This window comes from Osmerus mordax, chromosome 4 (genome assembly GCF_038355195.1).
Source record: "Osmerus mordax isolate fOsmMor3 chromosome 4, fOsmMor3.pri, whole genome shotgun sequence".
Classification (NCBI taxonomy): Eukaryota; Metazoa; Chordata; class Actinopteri; order Osmeriformes; family Osmeridae; genus Osmerus; species Osmerus mordax.
In genome coordinates this window covers 14,533,643-14,553,183 of record NC_090053.1, presented here as the reverse complement: position 1 = coordinate 14,553,183, position 19,541 = coordinate 14,533,643, and the positions used below count along the sequence as shown (strand labels likewise).

General features: G+C 40.6%; 1 long non-coding RNA gene across 1 annotated transcript in view; it reads right to left on the bottom strand.

Annotated features, from left to right (window-relative positions):
- Nucleotides 1–1,146: 1,146 nt before the first annotated feature.
- The window catches only part of LOC136942455 (uncharacterized), a 35,217-nt gene continuing 16,822 nt past the window's right edge, over nt 1,147–19,541 (bottom strand). Inside the window, exons 3-4 of the long non-coding RNA XR_010876599.1 lie at nt 1,687–1,744; nt 1,147–1,345 (exon numbers count right to left, since the gene is read on the bottom strand). This is a non-coding gene — a long non-coding RNA (uncharacterized lncRNA). The remainder of the gene's footprint in view (nt 1,346–1,686; nt 1,745–19,541) is intronic.

The following is a 19,541-nucleotide window of genomic DNA, read 5'->3' as shown; positions in this document are numbered from 1 at the left end:
GGTAAAACCTTGTCTAGTGAAGGTGATGTCTTTTTGTCTATGAATTTTTCAGCCCCACGCTTACGTTTCTTAGCCTGGTTTTCCATTGTTATTCTTCTCCCGGTGCTCCTAATGGCCAGTCCGCTTCTGCGGGGCTGGGCCGCGGTGGTGAATTTTCAAGTCATATCACTGGAAATTCTCGTACTGTCAGGGGGTGCTACAGCACTCCTAGTTCCCACGGCCATGATAGTGACGTTTCACATTAGCTACCAACATTAGTTGACAAGGGCAACCGTCTCATTAAACACATCGGTTTTGTGCGCCCCACCGGCAGCACAAATGCATACTTGTCTAAAATTAGGTATTTTGGAATCGACTTCTCTCCGGGTTTAGAGCACGCCATGTTTTTCGCTAATGAAGAAACAGGTACTGTTAGCAAATCGATTTGCCTGCGTTGTTGCGAATGACACACACAACCTGACCCACAGAGGTTGCAACCAACTTTCAGTGAGTGAGTTGTCATGGTGATTACAGTTATTAAAGCTCCTGATTGGACCTTTGTATTGGACAAGTAAGATAGAAACCAAATTTAGTTGGAACAAAAATATGTGCCGGTTAAAATGGAAACGTTCCGTCAAAATGAATTAATTCCATAATAATATATCGGTTATAGGTCCGGGTCCGGATAGGGAACCGCCTGGGTCCGGACCCGGACCGTGGTCCGCCAATTAGTGACCCCTGCTTTAGACCATCATTTGATCGCACGTCATATTCCTTTTATGAAATTGTTGTGTTTGCCCCGTGGTCGCCAGAGAGCTTGTCATGGCCCATGTGTCTCTGTTCCTATCAATAACGCAGATGTAACAAACATACTTCCGAGACATGAATGTGACGACAAAATGATAAGAGTAAAACTGAAAAGAAAATTGACCTACAAAGGGCATTATCAGTATATGTATGTCCATACTGACCGTGTCAGAAATGCTCTGAAACATTTAATGACACACAATAGATGGTATGATGATGTGAAGTTCAATGAAGACTGGGTTAATACTTTGAATGAAACTGATGATGCTGAGAAAGAGACATATAACAAAGATGAAACAGTAGAAGAGCGAAATGAAGAGAATACTCCTGAAGAGCAACCAGAGGAAGATTTGACTTATATTGAAGGACAGAATGGACTTTTGTCAGATACATCATTACAGCCGGTTGATCTGGGTTCAGAGATAATTGATCAGCATTTCCAGGACATCCTAAATGTGGCACCAGGGAAGCCAACATCCTGTTAGGTTGCTAACAGATCAAACCAATGAAGCAAAATGTTTCCCTGTCCTCTATCCTACTGGTGGGCCTACTTCGCATGCTGAAAGAGAGGAAAAAATATATTTGACACGTTACCTGAATACACGCATACTCAATGCCCATGGTCGTTTCGCACAGAACACAGACTTCATTTTTTATGCACAGTACATATCAGAAGTTAATCAAGTTGTGTCTAGTGTTTCAGTCGCATTACGCAAAGGTGAAGGTTTGTCTATGAAAAAAAGTGACACAAGACATGCTAACAAACTCAGACTCGCTACGTCAAATATTACATAATAATGAAGGATACAAGTTTTTAAGAGGAATTCGTGGCACACCTCCATACTGGATGTCAGTACAGAAAGACCTTTTTGCCATGATAAGACAACTTTCCATACCCACCTTTTTTGCATCTTTTAGCTCTGCTGATTTGAGATGGCCTGAAATGCTGAACTCTATCCTGAGAATAGAAGGAAAACAATTAAATGTTGATGAGCTTGACTGGTCGGAAAAATGTGGTCTTATACAACGCAATCCTGTCACAGCAGCAAGAATGTTTGATCACAGATGGCATTGTATTCTGCGTGATGTAATCATGTCTCCAGCTGAACCCATTGGGAAAATAAAAGACTACTTTTACCGTGTTGAATTTCAACAACGTGGTTCACCTCATGTCCACTCTCTTTTTTGGGTGGAGAATGCTCCTAAGATTGACAAAGAAAGTGATGCTGAAGTAGCACATTTCATAGATACATACATCACTTGTGAGACTCCACCTGAGACTGACACAGAGCTTTATGAGACTGTGAATTGTGTGCAGAAACACAGCACGAGACATTCCAAGACTTGTCGTAAGAAAAACACAGTGTGCAGATTTAATTTCCCACGACCACCATCCAACCATACTTTTGTCACAAGAGGTGGTAACTCAGAGGACTTGAATGGCAAAGATGAAAATACAAGTGCAACTGGAACTAGAGAGGATACAATTTCTGGGGAAATTGTAGGGTGTGCTTGCTTGCGTCGGTTGCACAGGGGTCTGTATATTTTATATAAAAATGCATCGGGCCTACTTATTATTTATAAAGATTACATAGATTTAAAAGCATCTTTTTTTTGCTGCTCATTTACAACTCAAAATACGAGTGAAGTGTAGAATGAAATATGATGTCTTCTCATTTCCCCTGCAAGAGGCAGCTGACAGGCTGAATCAAAACGAATACATTTGGCAGACCGGTGTACAAATGGACCTAATCTCTATGACTTAAACGTCCTTTTAAGTTGTCCCTTCTCGTGATATTTTCAGGCATTTAGCCTACTCATATTGCATTCATTCATTAATAAAGAACCCCCTTTGAAGATTATTCTACGACTTTACCGGCAGAAGATAGAATCGCGATTCAAACAGTACCATCTGCTAACTGAAAATATGCCCCCAAAAACGTAAATAAGCTTGACATTTATTTAGTGGAAAATAGCTCATTCATAAAAAGCTCACTGGTAGCGATCATTGTCAGTAACAACTCAAAATGCGATATAGCCCTGTGTGGAGAAGCTGCCCCGGTAAATTCTACTACTACAGTACAGTACTAGACTACTGCTGTGTTCGTCTTGATAGCGATTGCGTTGGTTGAATTCGATTAAACGTTCAGGTTAGTAGTCAGATAGTTTCCCTACTGAAAGACTTTTGAGTAAGGGGAGTGCCGAACATGTTCTGTTGCCGTTTGACTTAAACAGCTGAGGAGTTGTTGTTAGCTACTCACACTAGTGTCTCGGGTACAGTAGGCTACAGCGTTGCAGTGAGCTACACTGGTTTGAAACCACAGGTAATGGTAATTTCACCAACAAATCGTTTACTAATGTCAGAATAAATCCTACAACGAAAATGTATATGTGAGGAATGTTTATTTTAACGATTGAAAACAGATACATCATAGACCACTGTAGTATGTGTTGCCCGGGCAACACAGGCTAATGTCATGATGCTAATATGTCAGTGAAATAGTAGACTACTGTTTCCGAAAGTAGATGTACTTCCTTAATAATATCAGCTTATATTGTACATGACACATCACAATTGTGTGTCATATCACAAAGTAAAATGAGTAAATATTTATCACCCTGGCCTCTTTGTTTGTGGCGTTTCTGCAGCTGCCTTGCAGTAAAGCTATAGTTAGCCTAGCTATCCCCCAAGTTAACAGATGCGAAACGAATGTTCTGCCAAAGGTAGTCACGCGTGTTTTCGTGACATTATTGCAGACCGGTGTAAAAATTGACCTAATCTCTATGATTTAAACGTCATTTTAAGTTTTTCTCTTCTCATGATATTTTCAGGCATTTAGCCTACTCATATTGCATTCATTCATGAATAAACAACCCCTTTGAAGATTATTCTACGACGTTACCCGGCAGTAGAAGATGGAATCGCAATTCAAACGGTACCATCTGCTAACTGAAAATATGCCCCCCAAAACGTAAATAAGCTTGACATTTATTTAGTGGAAAATTGCTCATTCATAAAAAGCTCACTGGTAGCGATCATTGTCAGTAACAACGCAAAATGCGATATAGCCCTGTGTTGAGAAGCTGCCCCGGTAAATTGTACTACTACGGTACAGTACTAGGCTACTGCTGTGTTCGTCTTGGTAGCGATTGCGTTGGTTGAATTGGATTTAACGTTCCGTTGTACGGTTTAGGCTGAAATTAATTATTTTCATGAACAGATTGACAACGTTTAGGCTGTGGCAATGAAGTTCAGGTTAGTAGTTAGATAGACTTTTGATTTAAGTAAGGGGAGTGCCGAACATTTTCTGTCGCCGTTTGACTTCCTAAACAGCTGTATACTGTAGCTAGATGTTTTTGTAGTGTGTCTCGCGTAAGCTACAGCGTTGCAGTGAGCTACACTGGTTTGAAACCACATGTAATGGTAATTTCACCAACAAATCGTTTTCTAATGTCAGAATAAATCCTACAACGAAAATGTATATGTGAGGAATGTTTATTTTAACGATTGAAAACAGATAACGCTACATCATAGACCACTGTAGTATGTGTTGCCCGGGAAACACAGGCTAATGTCATGATGCTAATACTTCAGTGAAATAGTAGACTACAGTTTCCGAAAGTAGATGTACTTCCTTAATAATATCAGCTTATATTGTACATTACACATCACAATTGTGTGTCATATCACAAAGTAAAATGAGTAAATAGTTATCACCCTGGCCTCTTTTCTTGTGGCGTTTCTGCAGCTGCCTTGCAGTAAAGCTATAGTTAGCCTAGCTATCCCCCAAGTTAACAGATGCTAAACGAATGTTCTGGCAAAGGTAGTCACGCGTGTTTTCGTGACGTTAGTGACGCAGTGACGTTAGTAACGTCAGTGACTGTGGCTAGCAAATTAGCCACCGTTAGCTTCACTTTTCGCCACAAAAACTTAATTTAAGCTTAAACCATGCAACGGAACGTAAATTCCAATAGAAGCAACTCAATCGCTACCAAGACGAAACTTTTGACACCTACGTTGTCTATGTAGGCCAAGTATTTACTGAGTTTTAGGGGGGCAAAAAGAAATAAAAAAAAAAGAAATAATAATAATAATATATATGTGAGAGAACAAAGGTTGTGCTCTCGCCGAAGGCTTGAGCACACCCAATTATGAAGAAAGTCAAAACTGCGTTGACAAAGCCTGATATGAATTTCAGTTCAACAGATGTATTTTTTGAGTCTATTGGAATTGATCAAGGTTTGTTTGAAAGAGCATACAACATATGTTCCAAAAAGAAAAGCATTGTGCTAAAGCGAAGTCCAAAAGACATTTGGGTAAATCAGTACAGCAAAGACTTGTTGCGTGCATGGCAAGGCAATATGGAAATCCAGTATGTCACAGATGCTTTTTCAGTAGTAGTATATATCCTGACGTATATCACAAAAGCAGAACAAGAAATGGGATTGCTGTTACAACATGCACAAAATGAGGGAATGCATGGGAATCTTGATGCAAAAGCAGCATTCAAACAGCTGGGAAGTGTATATCTGCATAACAGAGAAGTCTCAGCCCAAGAGGCAGTGTATCGATTAACACATATGCACTTGAAAGAATGCTCTCGTCAAGTACAGTATATACCCATTGGGGAGAACCCTGTTAGGATGAGTTTGCCTTTGCACATACTCCAAAATAAATCTCAACATCAAGTGAGTGATGATGAAAACAGTCTTTGGATGACCAATATAGTTGAGAGGTATAAGAACAGACCCAGGACAGCACCATTAGAAAGTCTATGCCTTGCCAGTTTTTGTTCTGAATATACAGTACTCTCAAAGTCACAAGTTTCCACAGAAAAAGATTCAGATAACATAATCAAGCTAAACAACGACTGTGGATTTTTTAAGCAAAGGACCCGAACTGAACCTGCTGTTGTGAGGTATCCCAGATTTTCTCCTACAAAAAAAACAGAAAAGTACTTTCATTCGTTATTGCAACTTTTTTTGCCATATTATAATTACTGTCACCTTAAGCCGGCACAGTTTGATACATACGAGGATTTCTACAAGAATGGTGCAGTGAAATGTGGCATTGATATCCAAAGAGTGCAGTTAATTGTTGATTCTAAGAAAGCTTTATTTGAAAAAGAAAGCGATGAAATTGATAAAGCCAAACAGTTGCTGGAAGACGACATTGACTTGGAAGATGCCTGGGCTCAAATATGTCCTGAAACTGAAAGCGTCTTCATTGTTTAGAACTGATGAAAGATAAGATCAAGCCTGATGAAGATGATGATGAACTCATTCCAGATCTGACAGCACATCCACAAACCACATGTACTCTTGAAACAAATCATGTGACAATGCCCAGAGAGGATGCACTGCATTTACTACGGTCATTAAACGAGGAGCAATCTGCAATATTCTATCATGTTCGTCAGTGGTGTTTGGATAAATTGCTTGGACAAAATCCTGAACCATTTAGATTATTTATTACAGGTGGAGCAGGAACAGGGAAAAGCCATTTAGTCAAAGCAATACATTATGAATCCTCTAGAATGTTATCTCAACTTGCTGAAAGTCCTGATGATGCCACTGTCATTTTAACAGCATCAACCGGTGTGGCTGCATATAACATTGGTGCAACAACCATTCACAACACATTCTCCATCGGTGCCAATATCAGATTGCCATATCAACCTCTAAGTGATGATAAAGTCAATTCTTTACGAACCAAAATGGGCAACTTGCAAATTCTCATAATTGATGAAGTGTTCATGGTTGACCACCGCCTTCTTGCCTATGTTCATGGTAGACAAATCAAGCAGACTGGCGATTACTCTGTTTTTGGAAAAGTGTGCATTGTTGCTGTAGGTGATTTCTATCAGTTGCCCCCTGTAAAAGGCACTCCTCTCTTTGCTGATAATAACGGAGCCAACTTGTGGGAGAACAACTTTGAAGTTGCAGAACTAACTAAAGTAGTCAGACAACAAAATGCAACCTTTGCAGAAATGTTGAATCGCCTGAGAGTTCGTAAAAAGAATGAACCTCTAAGCAGCCATGATGTTCTCATATTAAAGCAGTGCGAAACTGTTGAAGAATGTAGTGACATTCACATATTTGCTACAAACGCAGAGGTTGATGAATATAACATCCAGAGACTGCAACAGACCTGTCCTGACGCAATCAGTATACTGGCTCAAGATTTTGTCAGAAATCCTAAAACTGGAAGAATGGAACAGAAAGTAGGCTTTCACACAAACATTTTTAATTCCTGTTTGTCAGATTGTGTTTCATTGGGTATTGGAGCAAAAGTGATGTTGAAGAAGTGTAGTGAGGTCCGCAAGACCACACGGAGCCAACATCTTGCCACACCTGAAGAGTGATTCAATCACATCAGACAAACCTAATCAGCCCTTGTGACACCCTCAGTATGCTGATTACCCACCAACGCCATCAGGATTGGCGTTCCGAAGGACGTCGCCAAGCTTCTCCTGAGATTCAACTTCATAGTGAACGCGTCACTATCTGGGCGTTTCAACAGAAGAACCAATAACGCAATTCCAAATGTGACTTCACTGAGATCCCGCAGACTCAGTCACATGACCCAGCGCAGCCGCGCTGTGACTTCAGATTCTTCAAATGGACCTTTGGCGCAAACCGCCCTCAACATCATTGATCAACCCCTGATCAAACGTAACTATGGCTAACGCTCTTTCCTCCTCGACACGGCATTGGCGTGAGCTCTGTTTATGATTTGTAAGGATGTAATCATTGACTGTACAATTTCTGTCTTTCTTTAAGTTAGACCATTTCATTCTGTTCATTGAAACCAATCTCTCATATCAAACCCATAATCCAACTCATAAGATCTGTTTACCTTACTTGAATAAATTCATTGTAAAGATATTTTGACGTGCGTGTTCACTGATGTTACGATTGGCTCTACACTTAGAACGAATTCATTCCTAAAGATGAGACTGATTATTACATATTAAACATAGGATTCCCTAATGTCCTAAACCAATATTAGGGTGGTGCCCCGAGACATTATGATAAATGAAGTATTTCTATCTTTAAACGAGCAAACCCCGCTACAGAAGAATATAGACGTGTCTGATGGTCTTGTCAATGGAGCATTTGGAACAGTTGTCCACATCAGTAAACGTCAACAAGATGATGATTTACCCACAGCTATTCATGTAGAGTTTGACGACCCAAATGTTGGCAAGATTCAGAGATCAAAATCAAATGTGAGGTTTTCTGAACGTTCAACGCTAATTGAGGTACAAGAGGATAAAGTCACAAATGCTGGTGGAGTACGCCGTCAATTTCCCCTCAGACTGGCATGGGCATGCACAGTTCACAAAGTCCAAGGACTCACTGTTGAAAAAGCTGTTGTATCACTAAAAAAGATTTTTACTGCAGGGCAAGCATATGTTGCTTTGAGTCGTGTGAAAACAGACTTCAAAAAGTCAGTTTTCAAAAAAGGACTTCAAAGAGTCAACCATATATTGCAATAACAAAATAGACATGGCAATGAAAAGCTTGACTCAGTTTACATTTGAAAAGTCTGTTTTTTCTAATGTTAACCGTACATGTACACTAGCACTTCACAATATACAGAGTCTGAAAGCTCACTTTCAAGATATTTATTCCCATAAAACTCTAATGAAAGCTGATTGTATTTTCCTAACTGAAACATGGCTCAATGTAGGCACTGAAGAATTACCAGAACTTCCAGGATTTTGCTTCAACCACAATCCAAGAGCAAACTGTTACGATGACACAGAGCCACTCTTTACAGAACTGAAACAACAACAAAGAGGTGGAGTGGGTGTGTATTATTCAGACAACATTGACATGAATGTTTTGATTCCAGAACAATGCAATTTAGAATGTTTGTATTTTGCAATACCTCGTGTAGATTTGACAGGTGCCGTGTTGTACAGGCCTAGCACTTATAAAATTGACATGTTTCGACAACAGCTGTTAAAGCTGTCTCTCCACCTCAAGAAAAGGCTCAAGACGCACTTGTTCCGGGAGTACAACGGTACTTAGGAATGGTTCGCTTGACCCGATGTTAGTTTCCTCAAGGATCACAATGACTCTTGCTTAGAGACTTGTTGCTCTTGTGGTTAGTGGTAACTGATTTAAAAATGTTGTACACGCTGTGATATATTGTTTTTATTATTGTTGCTTGTTTTGTTGTTTTTTTTTCCACAGGTACACTTGCACTTATAGGTTCATGTTGTTTAATTGTAACTTGTTTAACTACACGCTCTTATGGTTCTTCCCTTTGGCACTTACTTTGGTTGTTCACAATGTTTGCTTCATGTTTTGGCTACTCGCAATGTTTTTGTGGCTATCTTGTTGTTATGATCAGTGACCTATGCACTTTGTAAAGCTCTCTCTTGGAAGTCGCTTTGGATAAAAGCGTCTGCTAAATTAATAAATGTAAATGTAATGTAAAGGTTATCTGTGAACTTGAGAAGCATCCAGGGAAGAAAGTTATCATGAGAGACTTTAACGAGGATGTCTTTGTATCATCTACAATTCTAAAGTTAATGGAACAACATGGATACACTCAACATGTGCAAGCAGCCACAACTGAAACAGGTACGCTAATAGACCATGTATACATTAAAGGCACAGAAGATGTTATTGTTGAAGTTGTGCAGACATACTACAGTTTTCATGAAGCAATACTTATTTCCCTCATGTAATATGTTCATAATTGATCTTTAAGATATTGACCATTCACCAGCCACCCCCATTCCCACCCAAACCTGAGTATGTGGACGGTATTGGACATAATCATATATGTAAATGGTCTTATATAGAACACATACAGAACGTTCTGTATGTGTTCTATATAAGACCATTTACATATATGATTATGTCCAATACCGTCCACATACTCAGGTTTGGGTGGGAATGGGGGTGGCTGCAAGGAGAGCATAACATTGGACGGCTCCTTGAAGGGGATGGGTATATGTAACAGACACTGGGAATTAAATTAGTCATTCATTGAGACAGTGCAAATAAATAAATAAATATTTTCATACAATGCATTGTTAAATTGTAGATAGTTATTCTGTTTATTAAGAATGTTAAACTAGACTTGAAATACATTTGTAAGTGTAAACTTTTAATTTGTTGTATTCTTCCAAAAGATTTTGGAATTATAGAATTTACTTGGTTGGACATGATTTTTATGTACTTTTTCTCCAACATTTTACTAAATATTACAGTTGAATTTGTGAAATTCACCACATAAATATGGATTGGAAATTATGTCATGGTTGTATTTGGGCTACAAGAGATTTCAGTTCCGTAAACATTGGACCTTCTGAACCCTGAGAAGACAGCAGAGAGAGCAACGCGAGTCATGAGATCTCCAGAAAGACACCTAGAGTGAGTATACATAGTTTGACAGACTATTTTTTTCCAATATGGGCATGCTAAATCTGATAAATTAAATAATGTGCAAGTCCGGTAGAGTAAATTCAGTATGTTGCTGTCCTTCATCTGTATTTTCACACATATACTGAAGTAGTTTTGCTAAATTGATATCTCTCTTCTAATTCACAGGTATGGATGACCGTACAAGTTTCTCAACCGTACAATGGTGCTTCTGGATATGAAAATGTGGTCAACGTCATCTCTGTCAGCATTGAACAGCCACAGTCTGAACATTTAGCCCCTACGGTAAATCTGGAAAGCTCTTCATAGACTACTTTCACTTTAAAGAAGCAGTGAAAACAACAAAATACACTGGAATCAAAGACTTCTTGCAAAGCTTGCAATTGTTTGTATGTGTTTACTGTTAATGTTGTTAACCCATCTCCAAAAAAAGGAAGCAATCATGTGGGGAATTATTTGTCAAAATGTCTCTGAATGGCAAAGTTATGTTCAAAGATATGAGTGATAATCTAGTGTAAGAAACCACTGTATTTGTAAAATGCCTTGTATTTAGCATTTTATTACACTAGGCGATGTTGTAATGTGTCTAGTAGGTGTTCATGCTTTTCCATGCCTCAGTGATGGTAAGAATGTTCATGTAGGCTGTCTGTGTCTCAGCAGGTAGAGAGGATCTTCCAGTAACCATAAGGTTGGTGGTTTGATACCGACTCCTCCTGTGTAAGTGTCCTTCAGCACTTAAATCCCAGTTGCTCCTGATGGGCTTGCAAGCGCCTTGCATGGCAGCTCCACTGCTGTGTGTGTATGTCTAACCTAATCTAACCTAAATCATTTGACTATATAATTTGCACTGTCTCATTGATGAAATATTGATAGGCTACTATATATTTTACTGTCATATCTTTTTTAATGTTTATTTTCTTTTCTTTTTTACAATAAATACATTTATACTGCAATCTGAAATTCTTGAAAAATAAATCACACTACAAATAGGGAAAATGACAGTTGTAAAGAGGTGTAAATCAAACATGATATTAAATACTATCACTTAATGCTTTTGTGCAAAGGGTGTGACCTACAAACAACATACACACCACCCATGTGTGAATTTTTCATTAAACTATTGTTTAAAATCAGGACCCAATTGATGTCAAGCATTCCCTAATATACTGAGTACTAACTATAAAAAGTATTTAAAAATGAAGTAAGCAAAAGTGTGACTACAAAAGTATTTCTCATGAACAGGAAGGGCTTCTGAGGCCATGTACAAATGTTGATATCAAGACATCACATCAATGCTGAGATATGATTTCACTCCCTGTTTTGGAAACATTGGCTGTGCCAGACATTGGTTTAGAAAATCAAAAAAACAGGTAATGACTTTAGTGAGGCTTGGTTGGAAGTTAATATGTGCCAAAGTGTTGCTTATTGCAGTGATTATTGCAGTGCATAACGTTTTTAAACCTCTAAAGAACAGGATCCCGAGTCCCTATACCAAGTTTGGTGTGAATCCATCAAAGATTTGCTGAGATACAACCCAACTTCCTGTTTGCTGGCTTAACGGCACACTTTGATTGGCTGTATCGGGCAAACGGCTTCGAAAATCAAAACACCATGTAATAGCTTTTGTAAGGCTTGGTCTGAAGATAATCTCTGCCAAATTTGGTGAGGATTTGACAACATTTGTAGGAGGAGTAGAGAAAAAACAAGTAACTTAAAATGGCGGCTGTATCAATTCGGCTGGTATCACACGTTATGTGTCACACACGGGATGTCCCAAGATATCATGAGACAAAGGAATTGACACCAAATTGTTTGGACATCCTCAAATGAGGGTTCCGAGTCATCATACCAAGTTTGGTGTTGATTTCTCAAGGATTGGCTGAGATATGACCCAACTTCCTGTTTGGTGTCTTTGCTGCCGATTTTGAGTGGCTGTACCGGACAAACGGTTTTGAAATTTTTTTTAGTGAGGGTTGCTGTGACGATGATGTGTGCCAATTCTGGGGAAGACTTGACTAAAATTGAAGGAGGAGAAGCGAAAAAAGTTTTTCCTTAAAATTCAAAATGGCGGAAAATCTATATAACCGGAAATTGACGTCATAGGGTGTGTTGAACTCGTCTTGATCCAGGGAATCCAACGGTACCTCATTGTTGAAAATCGGTCATACGGTTCAAAAGTTACGTGTGTAAACACAAGTCCAACTTTAACCCGTTGGTGGCGCTAGAGTGCTCGAATGGGAGACATGAAACTTGGTGAAAATAAAGAGGGGACTGTGCTTAATGAGTGTGCCAAATTTCACAACTTTTTACTATATGTTTCTAGGGGCTGCCATAGACTCCAATGGGAGAAGAAGTGTAATAATAATAAGAAAAGGTAGAAACACTTAAGTGGCTTCGCCGCTTCCGCTCAGTCATATGACTGAGAAAACATTTTAGACATCCTTAGAACAGGGTTCCGAGTCCATATACCAAGTTTGGTGTGAATCCATCAAAGATTTGCTGAGATACGACCCAACTTCCTGTTTGATGGCTTAACTTCACATTTTGATTGGCTGTAACGGGAAAACGTTTTTGAAAATCAAAAAACCATGTGATGGGCGTAGTGAGGCTTAGTCTGAAGATAATCTCTGCCAAATTTGGTGAAGTTTGGAAAACATTTGTAGGAGGAGTAGAGAAAACGTGTTTTTTCTGTAATTCAAAATGGCAGCCGGATCAATTCGGCTGTTATCACAAATTATCATGTGTCACACATGGGATATCCCAAGATATCATGAGACAAAGGAATCATTTAATAAAGGCAAACAAATCAACAGTTATTGGCCAAAACACATTTTTGCATCCTGCGGCCACGCCCAGTGATCACATGACACCAAATTGTTTGGACATCCTCAGATGAGTGTTCCGAGTCATCATACCAGGTTTGGTGTTGACCCACGTAGGAGGGGACGTTATTGGGACTTTGCATAACGTTCCCTAAAAGTTATCTAAATGTAGATTTTACTTTGGCGGAGTGGATGATCTAAGGGAAGCGCTCCCTGCCTCCTCGATGCAACACATCCATACTTGACATATGAGGCAGGGAGCAATAGAGATATAATCCCCCAGGTGGAAAGAACATACAGACAGCATGGGGGGAAGGGGATGGTGGAGGGTGGCAGCAGCACTGATCATACAACAACCGGGGTGAGTGTGTGCGTATCCGCACATCTTTTAAAGACGCTTTATCGGACGTGGCCCAATTGATATGCGCTGCTAACTTGGGTGTGGTAGTGGGTGGAGGAAAGGAAGGTGGAGTAAGACGCCTTACGTCCCGATGACTGACGCATGCTGCCCGATTGCCCTGCCTGAACTAGCTGCGCTTATTGATGTCGGAATTTACACGGGATGTCCCAAGATGTCATGAGACAAAGGACTCACTTAATAAAGGCAAACAAATCAATAGTTTTTGGCCAAAACACATTTTTGCTTCCTGCGGCCACGGCCAGTGATCACATGACACCAAATTGTGTGGACATCCTCAGAAGAGGGTTCCGAGTCATCATACCAAGTTTGGTTTTGACATCTCAAAGATTTCCTGAGATTTGACCCAAATTCCTGTTTGGTTGCTTTGTTGCCAAATTTGATTGGCTGTACCGTACTAACTGTTTTGAAAATCAAATATAAAAGTAATACCTGAGTGAGGGTTGCTCTGACGATGATGTGTGCCAATTCTGGGGAAGATTGGAAAAAAAAATTGTGGAGGAGTAGGCTTTCAAAGGTTTTTGATAAAACCGGAAATGGCGGAAAATCTATATAATTGGAAATTGACGTCATAGGGTAAGTTGAACTCGTCTTGATCCAGGAAATCCAATGGTACCTCTTTTTTTTTAATCAGTCATACGGTTCAAAAGTTGCGTGTGTAAACAAAAGTCCAACCTTGACCCGTTGGTGGCGCTAGAGTGGTCTAATGGGAGAAATGAAACTTGGTGTAAGTATAGAAGGGACTGTCCTTAATGAGTGTGCCAAATTTTACAAAAAGCTACCGTATGGTTCTAGGGGCTGCCATTGACTCCCATGGTACTAGAATAATAATAAAACCTAAAATAATAATAGGTTCCTCCTCACGGAGGAATCCTAATAATAATGTATATGTGAGAGAACAAAGGTTGTGCTCTCGCCGAAGGCTTGAGCACACCCAATAAGAAGAAAAGCTGGAAACACTTAAGTGGCTTCGCCGCTTCGCGGCTTGTCCACCAATAATAATAAGAAAAGGTAGAAACACTTAAGTGGCTTCGCCGCTTCGCGGCTTGGCCACCAATAAGAAAAGGTAGAAACACTTAAGTGGCTTTGCCGCTTCGCGGCTTGGCCACCAATAACAAAACTAACAATGGCCGGGTTTCCCAGATTCGTTAAGAAGCTCTTAACGCTAAGAGCTTCTTAGGAGCGTTCTTAGAATACATATGTAAGAGAACAAAGGTTGTGCTCTCGCCGAAGGCTTGAGCACACCCAATAAGAAGAAAAGCTGGAAACACTTAAGTGGCTTCGCCGCTTCGCGGCTTGTCCACCAATAAGAAAAGGTAGAAACACTTAAGTGGCTTTGCCGCTTCGCGGCTTGGCCACCAATAATAAAACTAACAATGGCCGGGTTTCCCAGATTCGTTAAGAGCTTCTTAACGAATCTGGGAAACCCGGCCAATAACAATAAGTTTCCTCCTTAAGGAGGAATCCTAAATATATATGTGAGAAAACAAAGGTTGTGCTCTTGCCGAAGGCAAGCACACCAAATAAAGTATCCACTTTATATTGTCTTTCTGTTAGCTAGCCAACAATTTATCCATAAAGAAATCCTTTTTAAGTAGGTGATTCAATGTTCAATGCCAGCAGTCAGCACTGTTCACCTGGCAGTATCAGTGTTGTAAAAGCGATACGAAAATTAGCTTCTAAATGACGGTATACCCCCAAAAACATGCTTGCGTAGTAACCTTCCAGCTATACTGAAAAAAAGTATCCACTTTGTGTTGTATTTATCTTAGTTGGGTAGCCAGTATTTCATCCATAAAGAAAACCCTGCTCACATGGCCGTATTGGTGTTTTCAATCTTTCGCAGTCCGCTCGTCTTTAATGAGTTTGTCACAGAAAGCGATGCACTTTATAGGACAATAAAATTCATCATTAGAGCAACACACATCATTTCAACTTCACATTGTCACGTGAGATCAGTTGTGCAAGCGCTCAGTGGAGCTCAGCTAAACACTGTGTAGCCTATAGTGCAGCTCAAAGCTAAAGCTATGTATAGTGCCAGCTCAAAATGGCTGAAAGGGATCAATCACAAAATTGGCGCCAAATGAATTTTTGGGGATCTCGAGGCGCTTATCCAAAAAACATCGAACGCGACACCGTACGTCTTTGGGTTCTGAAACGAACACCTGCAAAATTATAACTTTGCACAGTGCCCGGTTCGAGATAATCATTGGACACTCATTGCCCTGAAATTCCACTATAAAACCACACAGACAGAGAGTCCTTCCAATATAGTATAGATATAGTTACTTGACTGTTAATGTAACCTTAACTGTTTTGGCGAAGTAGCAGACAGAGGTGACTCCATGGGAAAAGGGATGCCATCTGAGAGTTCAGGGGACTTCCCCCAAACACTGCCACCACACTGACACTAATGACACCCACAGGGTACTGCGGAGCGTGTGAACCACATCTCTGGTCCTCACACACACATGATACCTTTGCCTCACACTCCCTTTCTCTATTACACACACTCACAATACCTTTCCCTCACGCATTCCCTCTATTACAGACACAGACATAATACTTTAACCTAACACACTGTGTCTATCTCTTTCTATCTCATGCACACTCACACACTCCCCTCACACACAACATAATTTTTCGAGATCTGTGGGATGTGCTCTAACCTCAGTGTGGCCAGATGTTGATCTCTGTGAGACTGACAGTGACAATAATGAACTTAGGTTTGTCAGAGAACTGAAGACCCTGCTCCATGTTTTCTTCTGGAAACCCCCTCCAGCAAGCAAAACAGCGCTGGTGTGTGAACAAATAACTAGAGTATATCCACTGTGTAAACATGACAATGGCCTGTGTGGTCTGTTTACTGGATCCTATGGCACATCTTCAGAATCCAAATAGAATCAATAAATTAATCAGTCTGTTATTGAATGAAATCAATCCATATTTCGAGAAGCACAGCACACAGACCCAACACCAGTCCCAGTTCTTGCATGTCTGTGATCTACAAAGTATCACATGACTGACGTGGCGTGTAAGTGAGGCGAAACCGAAACTAGAAAACCACAACATCCTGTCACCTTGGGAACCGGCAAAGGCATTTCATACACCCTATCAACACTTTAGACCAGGACATGACCTTCATGTGATGAGAGAATTTTGGATAATATCCAAAGCCAGAAGGTTGCAGAGAAGAGGGAGTCTAGATGGAGGGAGGGAATGAGAGAGAGGGTAACACTGTTATACTTGCCAAGACTGGATACATTGTCCTTGAACTGTGGGAAAATCGGCAAACTTCCCTTTAGACTGATTACAAGGAAACGTAAGATGAAGTATCAGTGACATTCTCACTTTAGCTGCACAACCAGAAATATGCCAAATGTGTCGCATTCAGCCATGAAAGATGACACATACAAGACAGACTTTTTGTCTCTCCCTCCATCTCCTTATCTGTGTGTGAAAATAATAGATGACTGGACTTAATTGTAAATATGGGCAAGCCTTGATGGCTCAGAGGAATGCCATTCTTAGAGAGGAAAGAGTGGGAGGACACACAGACAGGGAACTCAATACGAGGGCTCGAGTTCTCCTACAGCACATGGCTCCTGTACAGTACAACTGTAGTGAAGTTGTGAGCATACTGTCACAACCAAGACCCCCCCCCCCTTCTTCATGTGCAGTCCCCCACCCACGTATTACGGCTCAGATTATAGTGTACTTTGGGGACATTCGTTGTATTCATAATACATTCATTTAACTGCTTTTATCCAGAGCAGAACTTAGGAGGTGGGGTGGGGGAGATCAAACCTGCAACCTCTTCAAATGCTTTATCTCTGGTACCCACCCCCACACTAAAGTATAACTGACTAACAGGGTCCTGGTCTCTCCAGCTACACATCTACCACAGGACCATGAAAGCACTGTTTGCCAAACTCAGAAGTTTATGAGACAAATGACCTATTTTATCATGCAACACTGAATGTCATGTTCCTGTATGTAATATATTGCGTTGGCCCTTGCTAAATGTTACATAAGATATAACATATCCATCAAACATAACTGGTGAGGAGAATTCTGGAACTAATGTAGCATCACATAACTGGCCAGTAGAGACCACTTAAAACACAGGTCCACTTAAAACAATTAAATTGATACAGAGATGTGATGAAATTGGGGTTACTCTTGGTTCTCTGCTTCACTTATATGCAAATGAGGAGATCATGTGCAGATAGCAGAGAAATGTAATCAAAGACTCCCACGCATTGCACTTTAAACACAGGTTAATCGTCTACTTCTGAACAGGCCTGCCAGCAGTGTTTGAACTAGACGGGCCTCATATGAGACAGGCGGCACTTTGAAGCTGACCAGGGTTCCGGTTTAATTTGATGTTACTTCACTTTTGTTGGAATCTGCATTTAGAAGATTCAGTGTTTCATTAATGTTTGGTGCCATGGGTATTAACTTGTTCTTTATTTGCTATTAATAAATGTGTATAAGAGTCAGGTGGCTGAGCGGTTAGGGAAGCGGGCTAGTAATCAGAAGGTTGCTGGTTCGATCCCCGGCTCTGCCAAATGACGTTGTGTCCTTGGGCAAGGCACTTCATCCTACTTGCCTCGGGGGAATGTCCCTGTACTTACTGTAAGTCGCTCTGGATAAGAGCGTCTGCTAAATGACTAAATGTAAAATGTAAATGTATAACTCATACCTACTACTAACACACGTACTACTATTAAATCTACAACCACTCCTACCATTTGTTTTTACTATTGCTGCTATTACTACCACTGCAATTCCAGTATACTCAGTACTGCCAGTATTATGATTGACTAATCCTACAATTTGTACTACTACACAAACATGTACCTAATCTGCACCTTACTATCTTAAGGACAGGTGGTCAACTTTTTTTTCTATAGTTTTCTATAAACTTTTGTCGCTCTGTAACCAGGATCCACCTGGTCTACAGGTGAGGGCAGGTGTGGAGGGCCGGCCGGGAATCTGGGTTTACAGATCAAAGCCCCACCCACGACAGGGAGGTAAAAAGGTGTGGTCGGTCAGACAGGTGTAGCGTTTTAGATGATGGGGTGGCAGGAGACAGGGAGGAGGTGAAAAGGCAGATCCCAGAACCAGAGGGCAAGGCAAAAAGCATAATTACAGTGTGGCACGGTGGAAGGCTCAGTAGTTACTGGGAGTCAAGGAGAGAGAGGCAGGACGCTTCTCATTCTTTCTCTGTACCCCCTTTTCTCTCTGTTCCTTTCTACCACTCACCCTCTCGATCCCCTTCTGTTAGGGACACATTGGTCTGAAAGGACCATTGTGCAGGTGGTAGTGGCTCTCTCCGTCTTGTGCACCTCTGGACAATACCTGTCCCCTCCCTCTCCTAGCCAGGCCATTATGCTGCTCCAACGAGCTGCTGATCCCCTCAACGCCTATTTAATTGTCCTGGCCACCCAACCCCATATGGAGCAGTATTATTATAGAAAACGTTTTTCTTCTTATTCAAAGTGCAGTATGTGCTGGCTGCCGAGTCAGGCCCTTGTTGTCAGATACACTTTATTTGAGTATGTGTACAAAGCTTGTTGTGCAAGGTGTGTTTCCAGAGGGAGACAGTTAACTTCACCGCCATATATGTCAAGCAAATAGATGCTTTTCATGGAAACAAGGAATATGACTGTAGATTTGGGGAGCCAGGTGAAGAGTACAGCCACTTGTTCCACAATGTGAAAGTGGACCAGTACTACCATCTTGTGGCTATAGACTAGGCCAATCCTACAGAAAGGCCGGCTTGCAAGGCCACCACTGTAATAAGTTAAGTTATTTCTTCATTAGGTTTTCAACTGGTGATGGAACCGGAACCAAAGGCAATTTTACCGTGGGTGCAGGGTGCCTTTGTTGGGATTGTATGGGAGTTGTATGTTCTATCCTGGTTTGTTGTACTTTAATGAATGAATAAAAATGTTAAGATCTACTATTAATGTTGAGCATGTTTTTTGTAAGCAAAAATAATAATTCACTACCCTTTGCACCCCCAGTTTTAAAACCTAGAATCGCCTATGACCGGAGCCAGGGGCCCGGCAGGAATTTTGGGCCCCATGAAATTAATACAATAA